Source organism: Paralichthys olivaceus, chromosome 2, assembly GCF_024713975.1.
Source record: "Paralichthys olivaceus isolate ysfri-2021 chromosome 2, ASM2471397v2, whole genome shotgun sequence".
In the NCBI taxonomy this organism is placed as follows: domain Eukaryota; kingdom Metazoa; phylum Chordata; class Actinopteri; order Pleuronectiformes; family Paralichthyidae; genus Paralichthys; species Paralichthys olivaceus.
Window position 1 is genome coordinate 25509767 of NC_091094.1, and position 8238 is coordinate 25518004.

Below are 8238 nucleotides of genomic sequence, written 5' to 3' on the forward strand. Positions count from 1 at the left end.
ATGTTGTATTTCATTTTTCTATTTTTTTTTTGGCTAAAATGTGTCACACTTAATGTGAATAGTCAGTTGAGTCCAGATTTGTCTCTGAATTATTTGCAATCACATCGCAAAGGCCTCAACGTTTTGTTGTTTATTGAATAAGATGCGAACCAAATATTGCTGTGAGTATGAGAAGCTGAAGAGATAAACTTATGCAAAATAAAAGGCATGAAATCTAAATTTTAGTTGAGAATATATCCCCGTATAAGCCAAATGACTAAAAAAGTTTTAGTTTTTGACTTGAAACTTCAGAGCTCAAAACAACAAATATCGATGACGTGGCTTTGAATGGGAGCTTCTTGACATTATCACTATGTCGTCTGTAGGAGCGCCTCTAAATAGACAGTGATGAATCCATCTGCCCAGAAAAGGGTTGAATTGCTTGAACTGTCCATCTGCCGAAACATATGGATCTGAAGCTCCTTACAACTGTATATAGCTATATATATTTATATAGCTTTATGATTATAATTTTACATTAAGTATAAATACAGTAAGAGGTTAGAGAAATTCCTCTGTCTGTTTAGGAGAATGTCATCCATTTTAAGGTTTACATGACATTGCCGCTTTGCATTGCAACGACTTAATTTCCCATACTGAGATTTAGTAGATTCACTTGGATATTGTCCATTCATCCATGCCACATCCACACATTTGCAGTTAACAGGGGGCTGGACCCTCTGGATGGGCTACACAGTGAACAAGGTTGTAGGTGCAACTTGAAAGTTTGATACAATAATGTATTTTTAATAACATATTTTTCAATACTTGCCAGTAACTGTGTACTTTAACTATCGTTTTCCTATTGCTACATAGGTTGTTACATTTTATGTAAAGCAGCAGTAAGTGGTGTTACCATTCTTTACATTCATGGTTCAGTTCATACCTGTTTTTTTTGAGTTTTTGAGTTTTTTGTTGGATGGGCGCTTAACAAATGTCCCCACATTGCTGATTTGAATGTGACTGGGGGTCTGACGTGTTATAATATGTGTTATGGGTAATGTAGTATCATCATGTTATACCTTACAATGACAAGCTGGTTTACACTATGCAGCGATAAATCACATAATTAAACCTCACAGTCTTTATTTATTTGTAGATTAATATATTTGTAGCAAGATACAATTATAATACAGTGCAATTTTAAGAAAAGAAGTTTTACTTGAGAATAATTGAGAGTGTATATGTATTTATATTCCATAGCAGCTTTCCGTGAAATAAAAATATCCCTTGCTTGTGTGATACATTCAGAAAATTAAAATTTAGATCAAAGAACATTGCCGATAGTTTTATCTACAATAAACTTAAAAACGGTTATCATAAGATTTTATAAAATATGGATTCCTGTCATGTGTCTGCCATAAATGTCTGATTTCAGTGTTAACTCACACAGGGGGAATTCTTGACATGCTCATGAGGTGTGGGGGTTTTCAGATTAATTTTCGACCTGAAAGTCATGACCAAGAGAGATGTGCAGCATGAATAGTTTGACAGAACTGCAATTACCTCTGATTACTTTCCTAATCATAATCAGACAGGCTCCATGTTGTCCGTGACAGGGTTGAACTCAAACAGTGTCCTTGTCAGAGAGCAGTGCGTGATAATGATTGCGGTTTAATGCCTCAGGTGGGAGAAAGATGTGTTGTGTGTTTGAGGTGTGCTTATGTCCCACAGCAAGCACATCGTCTATCAGATGCAGCCATCAGAAATGAAATTACAGAGTTGTTTTCTCGTCTAAAATGATGAGGCCTGAATGACACCCATTTGCATGAATCACCCACGTCTTAATTGCCTCCAGCTCATCTAATACACATGTAAATTTGGTTTTGTAGTTCATTTTCAATAATTCAAAACCATTTAGCATCATATTACTGAATGAATCTTGTTTAGCCTGCTGCAGTGTGAGCATGGTGCTGTTGTTTTGGATGCTTTTAGAGATGGAGTTAAATGACCCAGTCATCCTGGCCGATTCTTGAATCAGTTTTACTGCAACTGAGACTTGTGTGCAATTTTGTTTAAGAGTGATCAGCGTGTTTGCAAATGATAGGAGCATGATATCTAATGTGCAAAAGGTACTGCTGAAAATTAAACATGATGAAATGTGTTGTTGGTAATTACCTTCAGAGTGACATGTTGATGTGTTATCAATGGGATGTCAGCATTTGTCAGTACTTTCCTAAACCGATACAAATTAATGTTATAACAATTAAACTTCCTGTGGTTATAGTTCTGTTCAGATTTGGGCACAAAATGACTTGGTTAGCATGAGAGAACCATGGTGGTTATTGTTTGATTGGCATGTGGGATAAACAGCACATATATTTGCTTTTATAAAAAGAGTTTGGATTAAAAAACAATATCATTTACACATTATTAATCTTCTCTGGTTATGTTTGAAAGTAACCTTAGCAGGTTTTCTGTCACTGCAGGTTATGCAACACAAACCAGAGACAGCTGCTCACTAGTAAAGTTCTTCTATTTATTGTTCTAATAAACTCACCTGGTCTCATGAGCCACCTCCTGCTGCTGGATGCCACCATACCCACCCTCATAGTAACCAGATCAACATAAAGTAGCACAGCAGTAACTTCGTGAAGTCCAGTTGTCCTGAAGACTCATCATGTTAAACAAATAGTTCAGCACATTACCCCATAACATTGCTGTACCTGTATACTTGGTTTGTAGTATGGACTGAACAAACAACTTAAGCACTGGAGGTGGCGGTGGAAGATTTCATTATCTTTAGAAGGAGCCAGGTAAACTGTCTCCTTAAAGCCACCAGAACAGTTTAGTAAATCCTGGCAACTAAGTATGCATAATAATAATAATAATTATTATTATTATTTTCATTGTCATTAATAAGTAATAACCACTTAAGGTCAAGGAATGATGAAAGTACTAAATTTCTCATCCACACACCACAACCTCCACCCTCTGCAGACTAAACAATGACATGATATTACCTCAGCTCCCAGTGAACAAGAGTCAACAGACAACACAGCTCAGTAACATAAGGTGAACATACAGTATGTCATAACTGAGCCTTTGCCTGTAATTATGTTTGTAATTCAATTATTGATGGTATGTTTTTTGATTGGAAGGTTAGTCTTGTCTCATAGGTCATCTTTATTATTATATACTAGTTTGTTGATGATATTGAATTATCATCTGGATTTCTTTCGTGCAGTCAAATTCTGCTAAAAACTTGCACAGATATATTTCCTCCGAATCAACCCCTGTCACTTGTGACTTGTAAATCTAATAAACATTCAATTTAGTTAGATTGTCGATTAAAACTCCCAGCAGATTGATATAATGAATATAACCAATTGCTCAGGGTTATGAAAATATTCATTTTTGTCCAATACTCCCCTCAGAGACAGCAGGAGGAGAGGAACCAGCCACGATGTCAGGTGACTGGAAAGAAACATGTTGATGTGAACTGCTGTTGTAATCTAACCATAGACCGAAATTTTAACATATCTGTGTCCTCTTCAGCAACAGGAGAAATAAGCATGCTAACTATAGCTGGTGTCACTAATCCATTTGTCACACTTGCACTAGTGTCTCAGGCTAAAACAATGCTTTATTACACACATGGGTGTTGTGAAGGGCAGTGAATGCATGTGTCGTAGTTCAGTGGCTGCATCCTTTGGACAATGAGGTCTAAGCCACCCATGAAGACCGCCTCCTTCCTAGACTGTAAAGAGCAACAGAGCTGAAGTTGGACACACCAGGTTCTTCCTTGTTTTTTTTTAACATGTGTACTGTTAACTGTCTGGTTGATTTGAAGCATTATACTGAAGCATTGTCTTGTTGCTTGCTGGTGCCATTACCTCAGTTTGACACTGAAACACAATGAATCCTGGGATAGGTTGAGTCGGGAAGGCTTCATCCGTTAGAGCGTTTGTCTCCTGGGAGTAGAAGAATCCATTTATTGAACGCATTTCAAGGAGCCTAGTTGCACAGCTGTGACACAATTGGCCTTCAAATGCAGCCTCTGAAGGATGCCCCACCTGAATTGAGACACAGTCTATGGTTACCCAGTTCCTATGTGGACTGGTAAAATGAATCTGATGTGACTCTCTACTGAGTGCTGTCACTGAGTCTGTGTGTGGACAACCCCCTGCCAGAAGGCATGGCGGATGACTGCTAGCTAGCATGGCTAGCCTTGTTAGCACACTTGGTGCTAGAGAACCTAAGCTTTTAGCATCTAAAGATGTTTGCATTCACAATATGGGCAAAATACAAAATTATTGTTTATACTGTACTAATCTAAGTCTGTGTAAATATGCAACACTTTTTGCTCATGTTTACCACTAATTTGTATGATATCAATGTTTTTGGTGGTCAATATGAATTACTTCTGCACCAAATAATATCCCAGATAAAATTCACATCCAAATATCACTTGATACCATAAGGTGAGTGCTTACAAATATGACTTCAATATTTGTAAAATTACTTAAATGGATAACAGCTTATTTTCCTTTCTTTTTATTCAAGAAAAAAAATCACAGCTTGTTATATTTTGCTGATATCTGAAGACTCATGCACTGACAAGAGTATGCAAACCTCGAACCAATCGCAGTGGATACCTACACAATGAAAGGACAGTGGTCGAAGACTTCTGGACACCACTGTATATATACTCTATATTGCTGTACAGAGTTAGTCCTCTTCCATTTCAATACTCAAACACATGGTTTGCCTGTGGTTTCTTTGAACTGGTGCTTTTCACCTTTAATATGAGCTTACTGTAGCTTGTTTAGCAGGGTGGATAGATTGAAACTAAATGTGAACTAACCTTTACGACCTCCTGGTGCTGTGATCTGATAGTTAATGTTATGGTTACACTTTTTTCATACAGTATGTCATAGGTGGGGATGGATGCATGTAGCCATGTTACTGATGACTTGGTAGGGTGATGGATTCTTCATTTACTTAAGCATTTTAAAAACTAAGGACACAGCAATAAGTTTTGGAAGATTTACCGCCCTGCGTAATCGAAGGCAAGGAAATAGGGTTGGTGGACAGCTATAAATATCTGCTGTTGATAGCAAACTGTGCCTGAATAATCATACAGCAGCAATCTGTACAGATGTTGCTGCAGTGCTTGTTTTTCCTGCAGGAAATGATACATTTTAATGCGGCTGATAAAAGACGACCTTGCCGCACCAGAGTGTTGTTCAATATGTTTTGACATTTTGTAGCGTAGGCCAAATTGACATGTTGAATGTGCATGAATCACACAGAGATAATGACATGTTTAATGCTGACAGTTCAGTTGTGTTCTCTCTTGTCATGGTCACCTTTTCAGATGTCAATCCAAACGGCATTAGTCGTCCAAGCTGCAGTAAGGTATTATTAGTACCTTTTTTTTTTTTTTTTTTTACAAATGTCGTCCCACAGGCTGTAAATGGACTGTGAATGACTGCTTAAAGTGTGTTTATTTGTGTTGTTGAATTGCATTGTGTTAAATAAATGACTCTCTTCTACCACATCTCTCTGATGCACTCCATGATATGTGGAAGTGAAACTATCTGTTCACTGTCAACTACTGTTGCACACATCAGATGCTCACATGCAGGAGCAGAAGGGATATTACTGCTGCTTTTTGAAAGTTATTGAGCAATATTACGATGTGAAAATACATGTAAATAAAATAGACTTTATGATGCAGCATACAGTGGCATACAGCAGGACTCACACGCATATAGTACCAATATTTTGTTACTGTACTTAAGTACATTTTTCCTCTGTTGTTTTTTTGATTTCGCATCTAAGGGGCCCACCTTTGCAACATCAAGACAGATTTTAACCTAAGCGGACTAGACAATAACACAGAAAAGACAATTCCTTGTTCTATGACCATAAGTGCATAGCATGCAAAATATACATCACAGGGTACAAAAGATGGATCAAGACAAGACAGGGAGCCTGAACTGTGGAGAAGAGGTGCAATGTCCTTAACAAGGGGTAACAACATGGAAGAACGTAAAGAGTCAGCCAACATCACAAATACTGTGGACAGCATGGATGACGAAGCAGAGCAATGAAACATTCTCCATCCCTGGCTTTGTTTAAATAAAATATCCTCAATAGATTGTAGTCTACACATTTACACCCTGGACAATATTTCATGCTCAAAAACATTTTCTTGCTTCGACTTTCTTTATGTGAAGTATGAGCAGTTTAACTTAAATAGTCATTGTACTATAAATGTGACACAAGTTTCAGTTTGCTTTGTATAGATACAGTTGGTATAAATGGCCTACAGAGAGAAACATTTTACTTTTATAGTTTGAATCCATTTTAATTTTACTTAAGAGGTTAAATCAATGCTTATACTTTTACTTGAGTCTTTTTAACTCAAATAGCCTGCCTGTACTTTTACTTGAGTGAAGAATGTGTGTGCTTTTACCACCTCTGCTAATGTACCATCCTAGCTGTCAATCAATATGATTAAGAGAAGTACATGGTACACCTGCTGCTTCCTCTCTCCAGGCTCATTTTGATGGTTAATGTCAGGCAGGGCTCCTACTTGCATTAGTTAGATTTGATTGGCTAGAATTTATGCTTGAGTATTTGTTTTAAATATGATTTGATCAGTTGGTACCTGCGCTACCACATGAAAAACTGAGCTTCAACCACATGCAGCACAAGCAGCAGGAAACATCATAACAATCATTCTGTTCGGCAATGCATGACATCACCTCATTCAAAGAGATCCAAAAACGTTTCAGTTGAAGTGTCCAATGTGCACGCGTGAGTCCTTCATTGATATTTATTTGTATATTGCCAAATCATAACATACATTATCTCAAGGCACTTTACATAGAAGGTCAGGACCTTAAAATATTATTAATAAAGAGAAACCCAACAGTTCTCACAATGAGCAGTACTTTGGCGACTGTGGAGAAAAAAAACTCCCTCATTAACAGGGAGAAACCTCTGGAACCAGACTCAATGTGGGCGGTCATCTGCCTCGAGCGGTTGGGTTGAGCAAAGAAAAAGGAGAGGAGAGGAGAGAAGGGTGGAAAAGAGGGGAGAGAAGAGAGAGTGATAGTGGGGAGGGGGAAGTAGAGGAGAGTGGGAGGCGAGAAAGACCGATCTGACTAGTTAACAGTGTAAAGACTTTTGATTATTATTGATAACAGGCACAATTCATATCGTAATTAATTACTGAGATATTGTAATTTATAATAGTAATAATGGTCATAGTTGTTGTCCTGAGGTTCCGGGGTCCGAGATATCTGAGATGAGAGAGAAGAAGAGATAAATGAATGAATGTGGGGGGGCAGAGAGACAGAGAAAAGTGGAGAGGTGCTCAGTGCATGATGGGAGTTCCCCCAGCAGTCTAGACCTATAGCAGCATAACTAAGGGATGCTTTAGCAAAATTTAAATTAAAAGAAACTGAAAATAAATGCCAATTGCCTCGAGAGCCATGCCACTAGCATGACTAAAAAACTAATTTAAATTATAATGTTGCAATACAGTCACATCAGTATTAATTCACCACTGTTAAAAGCGGATAAAAACTCAAGAAAGTGTTGCACCCTGGCATAACTTGTTTGGCAAGGTTAGCGCTGCTGATGTGTTGTGAAATGTGTAATAAATATTTCAAAGCTTAGCTATGTTTACTATTCCCTGTACCTGTTTAAATTGTGCCAAAATGCTGCCAGCGGTGATAAGGGCTGAATGTAACTACATAAGGGCAGGCTCCTGTGTAGCAACACCATCTGTCTGTCTCTATCGCTCTCACACACATTTCTTTCTCCTCCTCTTTGCTGCACCGAGCTGCCGCTCTCGCCTCCTCCTTTCTCTAACTTCCCCTTCGCTGAAAGGCAGATGCCCCAAAAAATCAATTGCATTTACTCAATTTATATCAGCTCAAGTCAACACTGCTGAATGAGAAGGATGGACGTGCACGGCCTGCACAGGGCGAAGCGGCTGCAGTGTTCGACTCATCAACAGCACAACTGATAGACATCAAGTGCAATGAGAGGGTACAGAAAGTAAACATTACTGTTGAATCACAGATAACACTCTATTAAGCTGTATGTGCCATCACTTCCACTAGCGGCAGCCAATGTCCTACAAATGAACCTCAGTGCAGTGACAGCATCATTTCAGCCCATTGGCCATGAGGGATTACATGTGATCCACTGTAAGGAGGAAAAGGGCTTTTTTAAATT